This window comes from Pecten maximus, chromosome 2 (assembly GCF_902652985.1).
Source record: "Pecten maximus chromosome 2, xPecMax1.1, whole genome shotgun sequence".
Lineage (NCBI taxonomy): Eukaryota > Metazoa > Mollusca > Bivalvia > Pectinida > Pectinidae > Pecten > Pecten maximus.
In genome coordinates, this window is record NC_047016.1 from 4,664,710 (window position 1) to 4,681,388 (window position 16,679).

A 16,679-nucleotide genomic window follows, 5' to 3' on the forward strand; every position below is an offset into this window, starting at 1 on the left:
AAATCCGCCTTCCTCGACATCCTGGACCGAGATGTTTGCAGACGGAGAATTCTGTGAAAAATCAAAAGTGGGTGGAGCCAAATCTTAAAAGCCTGGTATTGGTAAGTAGTTTTTATGTGTACATGATCCAAGTGCATGATATATCCACACGAAGGACCGGATCGTTTTCATCAGTATATTGCTTTATTTCACTCAACGTCCGCGTTCAAATCAATATAATATGCATTTAAGCCCATAAACATTCGTATTATTCTGCTTGCTTAGTCCTATTTTTGTAGGTAAAGTTCTGTGCATGCAAACATTGTGATAAACCAGTAAATTGTTCATGCAATACATGTTCCCAGAGCTCGTTACAATCTGAGATGTTTACCTATAATAATATATATGTTTCCAGAGCTCGTTACAATCTTGGGATGTTTACCTATAATAATATATATGTTCCCAGAGCTCGTTACAATCTTGGGATGTTTACCTATAATAATATATATGTTCCCAGAGCTCGTTACAATCTTAGATGTTTACCTATAATAATATATATGTTCCCAGAGCTCGTTACAATCTTGGGATGTTTACCTATGAAGTTAAACCTAACTTCTATCTTTAACAACACTATAATCTAATTATTCACCTAATCAACACGTAACGATCTGAAACTAGTTAACTAGAAATAAGTGATGACAACACTTTTTTCTGTCCGTCAGTTTGTCGGTCCATCAGTTTGTCTGTCCTACTGGTCCTATTTCTGGATACAGACATGCGTATTAGTTGCATTTTTTATCGAAGCAATGTCAATGTTTGGCTGTCGACAATGGTATGTTCTTCTCATGCACATGTCGAGTTAAGTAGAGGCTTTCTTCACTGTTATCGTATGCATGATACATATCCCCATTTTATGTATTAGTCTACACACCAATTACAGTCTGGTCAAGGACACCTAATTTAGCACTCCGCCGCACATCAAATTCGTGGCGATATGATGAAAATTGAATGTAATGTATACGTACAAAGTACTTAATGTGCTTAGCATTTTGTATGATGTCTTTGTTGTTTATTTTCTGAAATTTTATACCAACTAATGCAGTGTCGTAACATAAACAACATTTATACATACGAAATTTAGAGGAAAGTCCATTATGTTCTTGTAGGCTAGTAGAAAGTACTTGTCATTTTTTACTATCGTGTGACAAGTACAACATTATCAGACAAAATACTTTATTTCAGTTAGATATAATATTACCTGAAAAAACTTTGCTATGGGGAAATGATACTTATTCAATACAGAAAAATTATCAAATATTCTTGACAGTACAAAATTATATTAAGCTAAGTAAACGTTTTAGCTGATATTTTTGAACCCATTATGTCATCTATCGAATGTATAATGACATGCATTTATACGTAGCTATATAAGGTAATTTTATTTACAGGTGTCACTGTTGTTTATTTCTACTATTAATTCTAGTCACCACATGTACGTATATATGTCTATTGGTTTTAATTGTAACCAATAAATATCATTATTTCATTTCATATTGATGTAACGTGTTCCAGTTCGAAGATTTATATTTGCCTTTGTATGTAAATGGGAAAGGAATTAATATAAGCTCTAAGCTTGTTTTCCCATCCCATAAAAAAATATTTGTATATGTATTGATTATTTTGATTAATGAATAAAAAATTGTTTAAACTAAACATGATAAACTGGACCCAGAGCCAACAGACCCAACCAGCTGGTTGGAAACCAGCTAACAGTGTCAAATAAGTGACAATAAAAACTCCAAAAATAACAACAAAAAACACACAAAAAAAAGCCAACTGATATTATTACATAACAAGACCAATGATATATCTGAAAAACATAAGAATACCGACATTATAAAGATTCATAATTCACACTCAAAATCGTTACTGTCCATAACTATTTTTTTTTTTTAATTTAAAAAGTTATAATATTATCATTTATACCCAAACATGTATCGATAATATCAGGTAATAATTAATATGTTTTAGAGTTAATTTACCGGGGGACACCGCTGATAACCTGTACCCATAAGAAGTAGGTCTTTATATTGCCTTGTTTGTACGGGTGTCGGCTAGTCAACAGCGATTGTTTACGTATCACTATGGATACCCACAGCAGCTAACAGGACTGATTTCTGTCCACTCCCTTCTACAGAAAGTGTGCACCCATTGGGTGCACGCAATGGAATGCGGAACGATAGTCTCGTTGATAGATTTATTCCCTATTGACACCAAGTCACTCTGTATTTTAAGCAAATATATCACTCATGTAAAAGAATAGAAGTTAGACCTCACCCTGACAACTACCAAAAAGGAACCGTTGGAAGGGCAGCAATAGCATTATCGTGGCAATCGGCACCCTGCACTGACTCATTGGCTGTGGAATCAGTCTGGTTTTATGTTGTGTGTGGGCGCATATTTATTTCACGTGTTTCTGGTCTGCAAAATTAATTTAGAAAACATTCAAGACTGGACCAATAATAGTCTTTATCCTATTTTGTGATACACGTTTCAAGAATGTTAATTTGTTATAGTTGTATGACACTGTCCAACCAGCAAGCATGACATTCTATTTCCGGTACGGCCGATTCCAGTATTCAAAGACAGGCATTAACAAGACCGTGTCACACCCACCACCGACCAGTCGTATTCATCTCTCCCTGTGGTAAAACAGATTCCCTTGCTATACAGTTAGATTTATCAGGGAGCTACCAGTGCTTGGTATTATCATTTCAGTTTTCGTAACAATTTGTTGTCCTAGTTTCCAGATATTGATTCACGTCCTAATGTGTCCCTAAAGTTATCATAGGGCACTTGTAACCTGAAGTACATTTTTTGTATATTGCGATCTTTCAGCTTTGAATTCGATGTTAACATATTTCGGAACAGCCTCAGTCATATCGGTGTTTACCCTTTAGATCGTCTCACATTATCATTATTCGGTATACATATAGGCTATTTTTCGAATATTGATGGATATATTTCTTTTGATAAAATTCTTTTGAAAAATATCTATCATTATTCGAAATATATATAGAAATCTACATAGACAATATATAATATCTCTCATTATTATTTTTCTTTATCTTTTTCGTGCTCGCTGATTGGATAGAACTGTGTCACTTGGACGTCAAGAAGCAAAATAGTTAATAAAAACATATATCGCACGGTCACAAATAGACCCAAATCCCCGGAAATCCCCGCCGTATATCACTTTGAAGCTTGAATGTTCCATCAAAGTCATCAGAGTCAAGCGCTCTGAAGACCTAGTTTCGACGCGAAGCTTTTTTGGCAAAATGAACGAAGAAGACACCACCATCTTCGCTGGCGAAGTCTTCTGATTGCGTTCCACTACACTATCCCTTGGCAGATGCAATCATCAACTTCGTGGAGTGTAACGCAATCAGAAGCTTTGGTTAACGAAGATGGACGTCCACAAACAGCTGAAAATATTTCGATTCCCTCGTTCAATGGAGAGTGAATCGAATCCATACTGGATAACTCGGAGTCGGCCAATACTACAGGACCACAATGACAGTGGTGAAAATACTAAGAGAGTATCTGACAACGAAAAATCTTCTCAGCGAATTAAATGACACTCAATGTGTGAACAGTTCAATCATTCAATTATTACAAATCTGATCTGATAGCTTCGTTATTAAATTATTCTGTAAAAAATAATGTCTCGATTTACAATGTTTACATTATAGAGTAAATTTTGTTATTGTTTGAATTAAAAAAAAATCTATATATTTTTTTAAAGCAACAAAAGAAAAGGAAAAGGAAATCAGGAAAGATACTAAATCAATTTCAGCATTTTGATTTCGGTCGATACATGGTTATATCAACTAAAGAAAAACTTCGTCCTTTTTTTTTCTAAAGGTTGATATATCCTACACTTAATGACATAACGCACTACTAACAAATCATTGACATAGTGTGACTATTTGTCCCAGCTGTTGACACGCCTTAAACATATATTTATTCTGCCATCATGTTAATTCATATTCAAATTCAATTCGAATGTTTATTGCACAATTATAATAACATAAGCAATTTGATGGCAATACATATATAAATATGCATAACGGTTCCTTCAACATTAATTAGAGTGTTATATTATACTGAATACCAGCCCACTCTCCTCAGATCTAATGACTGTTTTATGAATAGACTTGACGTCACAGACATGAGTCCGGCGATCCGGTGTCCGGCGATCCGGGCCCTTGATTATGTTCACGAATAGTTACATCTGGTTTAATTTTCAAGTCAGCTGGGACATAAATGTTTAGGCCTACCACAGGTGCCTGACTCGTTTTATAAAATAATAACATATAAGAGTACATATAAATGAGAAAAGTTCTGAACTCCCCCAGGCTTGAAATCTGATGTATTTATTTCTAAGTACCGTAGCTTCGGTTGTATTGGGTGGATTTTTTCGAAGTAGGCTTTAAATTGAAGAGAAATGGTCAATCTTTAAAATAAGCTATAACATGTTGTCGATTTCTCGATATTAGTTTACGAAATCGGGCGTGAAACTTCAAAATTCTCTCGATTTTATTTACACGGACAAGTTGAGGTATCGGGGTCACCACACTTTGACTCTATTGGACATAGCTTTAAATACGAAGTCCATGGGTTAATCAAGAGGTACGCTTCATCAGATCACCGAATACAACTATTACATACACTTACTTTATGTATTCGAGCACCCTATCGACGGCCCGGGACTTTTTATGCATACTGATAGCAGATTTTCCCCCTTGAGTAGCCATGTTGTGGCAGCCGCGGTAAATTTAAACAAGCATTCTGATTGGTTAAACACATTTCTATAACCAATCAGAATGCTTGTTTAAATTTACCGCGGCTGCCACAACATGGCCTACAGCACGATGCGGTCAAGAGGTAAAGGGGTCAGTTTTGTAAAACTAAAAGACTAGGTAAGGCTTATGCTTTCAATGAAGTGAGAACATAAATTAAAGATGGTCCATTGAAAACAAGGACAGCGCCGATGTATCACATAATGTGCCAATGTGTGACGACCATATAACGTTAATTACAGTCTCGGCGGAGACAATTTATATCAAGTCAGGAAGAGGTTAGCACATCTCCAATTTATGGCAATGTAGAACAAGAGGACACTTCATGGCGCACGGGCCGACGCATAGTGGAGCCGATGCTCTAAAAGCATGTGCACTTTGCGGCAACCAACAATTACTTCAGTATGTACTCTATCTGTCAGATTGTATATTGTTAGGGTAATGTAAGTTCGGCCTTGCGCACTTTACATGTGATATATTGTTATTCAGAATGCGAGGTAGTCAACCATATTCCAACCGCGGGTAGACACAGATCAGAAAAAGGAGGAAACGCATGGGACGTAAACACAAAACTTGCAACATGCATTGATGGTATAAACGATCTATATAAACTCTCACGAAATTTACGTTGACATTCGACAATTTTTCAAAAACCTAAAACCCGTGAAATTGATGTAGATGTTAAGTACCTTTTTACTCATATTCTGGATATATTATAAATATTGTATTTAATTAACTGTAGGCCTATAAAACACGTTTCTTGTGATCGGTCTAGGCTGGAGATTTCACTCCATGCAGGGGAGCTCTCTACCAGGTTCGAGCAGTTTTATAAATAGATCATAACAAAAACGGATGACGGATTAACAAGCACAAATTCGGACCCTTTAAAGAGGCATGTCCGTGAATGAATTGTAACGAGTTGCATAAATGAAAAAAATACATAAACAAAAACCATCAAAAGGCAAACTCTGGTAATTTCTACATCACTACCATGTCAGCAAATTGCGGCGCCCGGGTGTTAAGCTCAAGAGCGTCTTCGTTGCCACAGGTGTAAAATACGGAAATGTTTAATTTTCCTATTTAACTATTACCAATCAATCCAATAAGACTTGACAATGTCAAAATATATAATTCCGATAAACTGTGAGATTTACAGTCATTTCGATCGCAGATTTTGCTGTATATGTTGCATAATTCGTGGATTGCGGCATAATTTGGTCGACACTCGACACTCGAGCAACATTGTTTAGCGCTGCAAATGAAGCTCATATTGTGCATGTTCTGGCATTCTGTATCACCGATACGCTTCGCTTGACATGGCGTATTAGAAGCAAGCAAAAAAAGGGGGTCATTTTTCTGTTCATTTTTTCAGGAAAAAAATAAAAGTGTATTTTTTTAAATCAATTTTTCACTAAAAATAACAGGTTTTTTGTTAACCACCCTAAGAATCTTCTCTTTTTTGATAATTATGAATGATATTGCTCATACTGATGATATAAATAGGATATAAACTTCTTTTTATGCTTGAGGTGAATATTATCAGGGAAAGATAAAATCTACCAAAATCCTTAAAAATATGATTCAGCTATTAATTAATACGTATCTTTATGTGGCCCTGGTAGTAAAACGAACGTGGTGACATATGTTTTTTATGTGCTTTTTGTGATAAGAGCGTAATTAACATTGAAATAAAAATAAAATTAAGGAGATCTATCAGAGGAAACCCGAAGGGTCGGTCTACCTTAATTGAGATGAAAGAGGAGAAAAAGGGAATTGGAATTTATTTGAATCAAGAATGTTTTGGCATAACGTAACATTTTCCTCTATTGATAAATCACTGCTACCATTTAGTAATAGCTGCAGATCTAACGGTATGAAAGTGTTCAGATTCCGGTACAATTCGATTGTCTGTTCAACATACTTATTACAGACGAAGAAGACATGTTCAGTGTATCCTCAGTAGGATGTTCACACTGACAGTGACAATAACAAATCAGATGAGATCGGAAAAGGTCATTATTTAAACTACTACAACTATTTCTTAATCTTGCATGCAATATATTAGACTTTCTATTTCCAACAGAGCAATAATAGGTATATTTTGTTAAATTAGAGAAAGACTTTTTAAATACTGTGTATGAGTTACTTTGCCTAGTCTCTAAATCTAGTTGGTTCCAAAGTCAAATAGAAGAAGGAAAAACGAAATGTTGAAGTTCAGCATCCGTAGGTAGTAAAACGTTACGTTGATTGCTGGAGTATTCAACATTGAATTGTCATTCTATTGGATATGTAGCCTTTATTAATGAGAAAGTTTCCAGACACTTATAAAAATGTTTGTTGTTACCGACAGTGTGCCTTTAGATTGAACAGCCATTCTGACAGTGAGCCGTCGCCGTCCTAGGGGTGCAATTATGACGTCGTAGCGGACATGCGATGGGTGTCAATTTTACATTCCTTTAAATCACACATATGACAATATTTCATTTGGTTATAATTGACATATTGTGCTCTAGGTTTAAAAGCGGGGTGCTCTAGAGAGCATCACTGTTGTCAGTGCTGAACAAAATGAAGTACACTCGTTACCTATGGTTGATAATTTTGTCCAAATTGATTAGTATATTATGTATTGAACATAACACAATTGGCCTGTTAGAAGTAGAGTAATAAATATATGGGTTTACCGAATATGCCTGACATCAAGTCTGTTTAGGGTATCTAATGGGCGGTAACCAATCGGCTAATCAAACCAAACTATCTCAATTAATCATTATCAAATATGCATACACACAGGATACAATGATAATTGGGAAACTTGTTTTTGTTTTCATACAGGCTCAGAGTATTAAAATTATTCAGAACAAGTTCTTGAATTTCACCTTTAATGTTTATTCTTGTATCATTTTCCATCGTAATACAGGGAATGAAGGGAATTTCCACAATGGTTTGATAATAATTATTCCCGGATTGATAACAACGTCATAACTCCGGAAGTCCGTTATTAGCGAATGCATTAATCAAATTATCATTGACATTTTAATGTTTTCAGAAAATTGGTTTACAGCTAACGTTGATGACGCATTGGATAAATTACAGCATTAGAGAAACAAATCTCGGTAAGGAATCACTTTAGGAAGATTTTGTCTTTTATCTTGTTTTGGTAACTCCATTGTTCTCGTTAATCCACTGTCGTCTTTCTGTTCAGTATATATGGAGATCCTGTCTTGTACTCTCATCGAGTCATTTTATAGATGTCATTGTGATGTGTTAACGTGATGTATACAACCTTTTGCAAATGCTCTGATACGTTCCTATGTCGTATTTTGACTCTGTGGTAAATTACTCTCTTGTGTATTGACGATGTGATATATTTCGCCCCCTGTGTATTGACGATGTGGTGTATTTCGCCCTTGTATATTGACGATGTGGTATATTTCGCCCCCTGTGTATTGACGATGTGGTATATTTCGCCCTTGTGTATTGACGATTTGGAATATGTCGCCCTTGTGTATTGACGATGTGGTATTATTCGCCCTTGTATATTGACGATGTGGTTTATTTCGCCCTTGTGTATTGACGATTTTGAATATGTCGCCCTTGTGTATTGACGATGTGGTATTATTCGCCCTTGTATATTGACGATGTGGTATATTTCGCCCTTGTATATTGACGATTTGGAATATGTCGCCCTTGTGTATTGACGATGTGGTATATTTTACCTTGTGTATTGACGATGTGGTATATTTCAGCCGTGTGAATTGACGATGTGGTATATTTTACCCTTGTGTATTGATGATGTGGTATATTTTACCCTTGTGTTTTGACGATGTGGTATATTTTACCCTTGTGTATTGACGAAGTGGTATATTTTACCCTTGTGTATTGACGATATGGTATATTTTACCCTTGTGTATTGACGATGTGGTATATTTTACCCTTGTGTATTGACGAAGTGGTATATTTTACCCTTGTGTATTGACGATGTGGTATATTTCAGCCGTGTGTATATACGATGACAACGACAACATGAAATATGTCTGTGCCATGATTCATGTGAATTAACCAGGCGACAAATTTTTAGGTTTCTGAAGCTCACCAGCAGAATAACGACAAACTTTGGGTATTTAAAGCTAACCAGCAGAATAACGACAAAATTTGGATATTTGAAGCTCACCAGCAGAATAACGACAAACATTAGGTATTTGAAGCTCACCAGCAAGATAAAGACAAACTTTGGGTATTTGAAGCTCACCAGCAGAATGGCGACAAATATTAGGTATTTGAAGCTCACCAGCAAGATAAAGACAAACTTTGGGTATTTGAAGCTCACCAGCAGAATAACGACAAACTTTAGGTAATCCAGGGAATTAAGGGAATTTCCACAATGGTTTGATAATAATTGGTCCCGGATTGATAACTACGTCATAACTCCGGAAGTCCGTTACTAGCGAATGCATTAATCAAATTATCTTTGACAATTTATTATTTTCAGAAAATTTGTTAACAGCTAACGTTATGGTGGCTCGTTAGGGCCAAGTATCAAATCTCGCATTCTCACACTCTCGACCTTGGGTCGAAAACGCGAGAATGCGAAAACGCGACGGCGAGGGAGCGAAAACGCGAGATTGCGAAAGAGCGAAAACGCGAGAATGCGAAAACTCGACGGCGAGAATGCGAAAACGCGACGGCGAAAACGCGAGATTAATCTCGCACTCTCGCCGTCGCAATTTCGCTCCCTCGCCGTCGACTTTTCGCATTCTCGCGTTTTCGACCTTAGGTCGAGAGTGCGAGAATGCGAGATTATGCCTTAACGGCCGCCCTCGCACTCTCGCCCCCTCGCGTAAGGAACATACATAGGGATATACATTACGTTGGTTATATATATATATATATATATATATATATATGCGAGGAAGCGAGAGTGCGAGGGCGGCCGTTAAGTATGGTGGCTCGTTAGGGCCAAGTATCAAATCTCGCATTCTCGCACTCTCGACCTTAGGTCGAGAACGCGAGAATGCGAAAACGCGACGGCGAGGGAGCGAAAACGCGAGAATGCGAAAGAGCGAAAACGCGAGAATGCGAAAACTCGACGGCGAGAATGCGAAAATGCGACGGCGAAAAGGCGAGATTGATCTCGCACTCTCGCCGTCGCGATTTCGCATTCTCTCCGTCGAGTTTTCGCATTCTCGCGTTTTCGCTCTTTTGCATTCTCGCGTTTTTGCTCCCTCGCCGTCGCGTTTTCGCATTCTCGCATTCTCGACCTAAGGTCGAGAGTGCGAGAATGCGAGATTTGATACTTGGCCCTAACGAGCCACCATATAACGTTGATGACGCATTGGGTAAATTACAGCATTAGAGAAACAAATCTCGGTAAGGAATCACTTTAGGAAGATTTTGTCTTTTGATCTTGTTTTGGTAACTCCATTGTTCTCGTTAATCCACTGTCGTCTTTCTGTTCAGTATCTATGGAGATCCTGTATACTTGTACTCTCATCGAGTCATTTTATATATGCCATTTTCATGTGTTCACGTGATATATACAACCTCTTGTAAATGCTCTGGTACGTTCCTATGTCGTATTTTGACTCTGTGGTAAATTTCTCTCTTGTGTATTGACGTTTGGTATATTTCGCCCTTGCTTTTTGTGATAAGAGCGTAATTAACATTGAAATAAAAATAAAATTAAGGAGATCTATCAGAGGAAACCCGTAGGGTCGGTCTACCTTAATTGAGATGAAAGAGGAGAAAAAGGGAATTGGAATTTATTTGAATCAAGAATGTTTTGGCATAACGTAACATTTTCCTCTATTGATAAATCACTGCTTCCATTTAGTAATAGCTGCAGATCTAACGGTATGAAAGTGTTCAGATTCCGGTACAATTCGATTGTCTGTTCAACATACTTATTACAGACGAAGAAGACATGTTCAGTGTATCCTCAGTAGGATGTTCACACTGACAGTGACAATAACAAATCAGATGAGATCGGAAAAGGTCATTATTTAAACTACTACAACTATTTCTTAATCTTGCATGCAATATATTAGACTTTCTATTTCCAACAGAGCAATAATAGGTATATTTTGTTAAATTAGAGAAAGACTTTTTAAATACTGTGTATGAGTTACTTTGCCTAGTCTCTAAATCTAGTTGGTTCCAAAGTCAAATAGAAGAAGGAAAAACGAAATGTTGAAGTTCAGCATCCGTAGGTAGTAAAACGTTACGTTGATTGCTGGAGTATTCAACATTGAATTGTCATTCTATTGGATATGTAGCCTTTATTAATGAGAAAGTTTCCAGACACTTATAAAAATGTTTGTTGTTACCGACAGTGTGCCTTTAGATTGAACAGCCATTCTGACAGTGAGCCGTCGCCGTCCTAGGGGTGCAATTATGACGTCGTAGCGGACATGCGATGGGTGTCAATTTTACATTCCTTTAAATCACACATATGACAATATTTCATTTGGTTATAATTGACATATTGTGCTCTAGGTTTAAAAGCGGGGTGCTCTAGAGAGCATCACTGTTGTCAGTGCTGAACAAAATGAAGTACACTCGTTACCTATGGTTGATAATTTTGTCCAAATTGATTAGTATATTATGTATTGAACATAACACAATTGGCCTGTTAGAAGTAGAGTAATAAATATATGGGTTTACCGAATATGCCTGACATCAAGTCTGTTTAGGGTATCTAATGGGCGGTAACCAATCGGCTAATCAAACCAAACTATCTCAATTAATCATTATCAAATATGCATACACACAGGATACAATGATAATTTGGGAAACTTGTTTTTGTTTTCATACAGGCTCAGAGTATTAAAATTATTCAGAACAAGTTCTTGAATTTCACCTTTAATGTTTATTCTTGTATCATTTTCCATCGTAATACAGGGAATGAAGGGAATTTCCACAATGGTTTGATAATAATTATTCCCGGATTGATAACAACGTCATAACTCCGGAAGTCCGTTATTAGCGAATGCATTAATCAAATTATCTTTGACATTTTAATGTTTTCAGAAAATTGGTTTACAGCTAACGTTGATGACGCATTGGGTAAATTACAGCATTAGAGAAACAAATCTCGGTAAGGAATCACTTTAGGAAGATTTTGTCTTTTATCTTGTTTTGGTAACTCCATTGTTCTCGTTAATCCACTGTCGTCTTTCTGTTCAGTATATATGGAGATCCTGTCTTGTACTCTCATCGAGTCATTTTATAGATGTCATTGTGATGTGTTAACGTGATGTATACAACCTTTTGCAAATGCTCTGATACGTTCCTATGTCGTATTTTGACTCTGTGGTAAATTACTCTCTTGTGTATTGACGATGTGATATATTTCGCCCCCTGTGTATTGACGTTGTGGTGTATTTCGCCCTTGTATATTGACGATGTGGTATATTTCGCCCCCTGTGTATTGACGATGTGGTATATTTCGCCCTTGTGTATTGACGATTTGGAATATGTCGCCCTTGTGTATTGACGATGTGGTATTATTCGCCCTTGTATATTGACGATGTGGTTTATTTCGCCCTTGTGTATTGACGATTTTGAATATGTCGCCCTTGTGTATTGACGATGTGGTATTATTCGCCCTTGTATATTGACGATGTGGTATATTTCGCCCTTGTATATTGACGATTTGGAATATGTCGCCCTTGTGTATTGACGATGTGGTATATTTTACCTTGTGTATTGACGATGTGGTATATTTCAGCCGTGTGAATTGACGATGTGGTATATTTTACCCTTGTGTATTGATGATGTGGTATATTTTACCCTTGTGTTTTGACGATGTGGTATATTTTACCCTTGTGTATTGACGAAGTGGTATATTTTACCCTTGTGTATTGACGATATGGTATATTTTACCCTTGTGTATTGACGAAGTGGTATATTTTACCCTTGTGTATTGACGATGTGGTATATTTCAGCCGTGTGTATATACGATGACAACGACAACATGAAATATGTCTGTGCCATGATTCATGTGAATTAACCAGGCGACAAATTTTTAGGTTTCTGAAGCTCACCAGCAGAATAACGACAAACTTTGGGTATTTAAAGCTAACCAGCAGAATAACGACAAAATTTGGATATTTGAAGCTCACCAGCAGAATAACGACAAACATTAGGTATTTGAAGCTCACCAGCAAGATAAAGACAAACTTTGGGTATTTGAAGCTCACCAGCAGAATGGCGACAAATATTAGGTATTTGAAGCTCACCAGCAAGATAAAGACAAACTTTGGGTATTTGAAGCTCACCAGCAGAATAACGACAAACTTTAGGTAATCCAGGGAATTAAGGGAATTTCCACAATGGTTTGATAATAATTGGTCCCGGATTGATAACTACGTCATAACTCCGGAAGTCCGTTACTAGCGAATGCATTAATCAAATTATCTTTGACAATTTATTATTTTCAGAAAATTTGTTAACAGCTAACGTTATGGTGGCTCGTTAGGGCCAAGTATCAAATCTCGCATTCTCACACTCTCGACCTTGGGTCGAAAACGCGAGAATGCGAAAACGCGACGGCGAGGGAGCGAAAACGCGAGATTGCGAAAGAGCGAAAACGCGAGAATGCGAAAGCTCGACGGCGAGAATGCGAAAACGCGACGGCGAAAACGCGAGATTAATCTCGCACTCTCGCCGTCGCAATTTCGCTCCCTCGCCGTCGACTTTTCGCATTCTCGCGTTTTCGATCTTAGGTCGAGAGTGCGAGAATGCGAGATTATGCCTTAACGGCCGCCCTCGCACTCTCGCCCCCTCGCGTAAGGAACATACATAGGGATATACTTTACGTTGGTTATATACATATATATATATATATGCGAGGAAGCGAGAGTGCGAGGGCGGCCGTTAAGTATGGTGGCTCGTTAGGGCCAAGTATCAAATCTCGCATTCTCGCACTCTCGACCTTAGGTCGAGAACGCGAGAATGCGAAAACGCGACGGCGAGGGAGCGAAAACGCGAGAATGCGAAAGAGCGAAAACGCGAGAATGCGAAAACTCGACGGCGAGAATGCGAAAATGCGACGGCGAAAAGGCGAGATTGATCTCGCACTCTCGCCGTCGCGATTTCGCATTCTCTCCGTCGAGTTTTCGCATTCTCGCGTTTTCGCTCTTTCGCATTCTCGCGTTTTTGCTCCCTCGCCGTCGCGTTTTCGCATTCTCGCACTCTCGACCTAAGGTCGAGAGTGCGAGAATGCGAGATTTGATACTTGGCCCTAACGAGCCACCATATAACGTTGATGACGCATTGGGTAAATTACAGCATTAGAGAAACAAATCTCGGTAAGGAATCATTTTAGGAAGATTTTGTCTTTTGATCTTGTTTTGGTAACTCCATTGTTCTCGTTAATCCACTGTCGTCTTTCTGTTCAGGATCTATGGAGATCCTGTATACTTGTACTCTCATCGAGTCATTTTATATATGCCATTTTCATGTGTTCACGTGATATATACAACCTCTTGTAAATGCTCTGGTACGTTCCTATGTCGTATTTTGACTCTGTGGTAAATTTCTCTCTTGTGTATTGACGTTTGGTATATTTCGCCCTTGCTTTTTGTGATAAGAGCGTAATTAACATTGAAATAAAAATAAAATTAAGGAGATCTATCAGAGGAAACCCGAAGGGTCGGTCTACCTTAATTGAGATGAAAGAGGAGAAAAAGGGAATTGGAATTTATTTGAATCAAGAATGTTTTGGCATAACGTAACATTTTCCTCTATTGATAAATCACTGCTTCCATTTAGTAATAGCTGCAGATCTAACGGTATGAAAGTGTTCAGATTCCGGTACAATTCGATTGTCTGTTCAACATACTTATTACAGACGAAGAAGACATGTTCAGTGTATCCTCAGTAGGATGTTCACACTGACAGTGACAATAACAAATCAGATGAGATCGGAAAAGGTCATTATTTAAACTACTACAACTATTTCTTAATCTTGCATGCAATATATTAGACTTTCTATTTCCAACAGAGCAATAATAGGTATATTTTGTTAAATTAGAGAAAGACTTTTTAAATACTGTGTATGAGTTACTTTGCCTAGTCTCTAAATCTAGTTGGTTCCAAAGTCAAATAGAAGAAGGAAAAACGAAATGTTGAAGTTCAGCATCCGTAGGTAGTAAAACGTTACGTTGATTGCTGGAGTATTCAACATTGAATTGTCATTCTATTGGATATGTAGCCTTTATTAATGAGAAAGTTTCCAGACACTTATAAAAATGTTTGTTGTTACCGACAGTGTGCCTTTAGATTGAACAGCCATTCTGACAGTGAGCCGTCGCCGTCCTAGGGGTGCAATTATGACGTCGTAGCGGACATGCGATGGGTGTCAATTTTACATTCCTTTAAATCACACATATGACAATATTTCATTTGGTTATAATTGACATATTGTGCTCTAGGTTTAAAAGCGGGGTGCTCTAGAGAGCATCACTGTTGTCAGTGCTGAACAAAATGAAGTACACTCGTTACCTATGGTTGATAATTTTGTCCAAATTGATTAGTATATTATGTATTGAACATAACACAATTGGCCTGTTAGAAGTAGAGTAATAAATATATGGGTTTACCGAATATGCCTGACATCAAGTCTGTTTAGGGTATCTAATGGGCGGTAACCAATCGGCTAATCAAACCAAACTATCTCAATTAATCATTATCAAATATGCATACACACAGGATACAATGATAATTTGGGAAACTTGTTTTTGTTTTCATACAGGCTCAGAGTATTAAAATTATTCAGAACAAGTTCTTGAATTTCACCTTTAATGTTTATTCTTGTATCATTTTCCATCGTAATACAGGGAATGAAGGGAATTTCCACAATGGTTTGATAATAATTATTCCCGGATTGATAACAACGTCATAACTCCGGAAGTCCGTTATTAGCGAATGCATTAATCAAATTATCTTTGACATTTTAATGTTTTCAGAAAATTGGTTTACAGCTAACGTTGATGACGCATTGGGTAAATTACAGCATTAGAGAAACAAATCTCGGTAAGGAATCACTTTAGGAAGATTTTGTCTTTTATCTTGTTTTGGTAACTCCATTGTTCTCGTTAATCCACTGTCGTCTTTCTGTTCAGTATATATGGAGATCCTGTCTTGTACTCTCATCGAGTCATTTTATAGATGTCATTGTGATGTGTTAACGTGATGTATACAACCTTTTGCAAATGCTCTGATACGTTCCTATGTCGTATTTTGACTCTGTGGTAAATTACTCTCTTGTGTATTGACGATGTGATATATTTCGCCCCCTGTGTATTGACGTTGTGGTGTATTTCGCCCTTGTATATTGACGATGTGGTATATTTCGCCCCCTGTGTATTGACGATGTGGTATATTTCGCCCTTGTGTATTGACGATTTGGAATATGTCGCCCTTGTGTATTGACGATGTGGTATTATTCGCCCTTGTATATTGACGATGTGGTTTATTTCGCCCTTGTGTATTGACGATTTTGAATATGTCGCCCTTGTGTATTGACGATGTGGTATTATTCGCCCTTGTATATTGACGATGTGGTATATTTCGCCCTTGTATATTGACGATTTGGAATATGTCGCCCTTGTGTATTGACGATGTGGTATATTTTACCTTGTGTATTGACGATGTGGTATATTTCAGCCGTGTGAATTGACGATGTGGTATATTTTACCCTTGTGTATTGATGATGTGGTATATTTTACCCTTGTGTTTTGACGATGTGGTATATTTTACCCTTGTGTATTGACGAAGTGGTATATTTTACCCTTGTGTATTGACGATGTGGTATATTTTACCCTTGTGTATTGACGA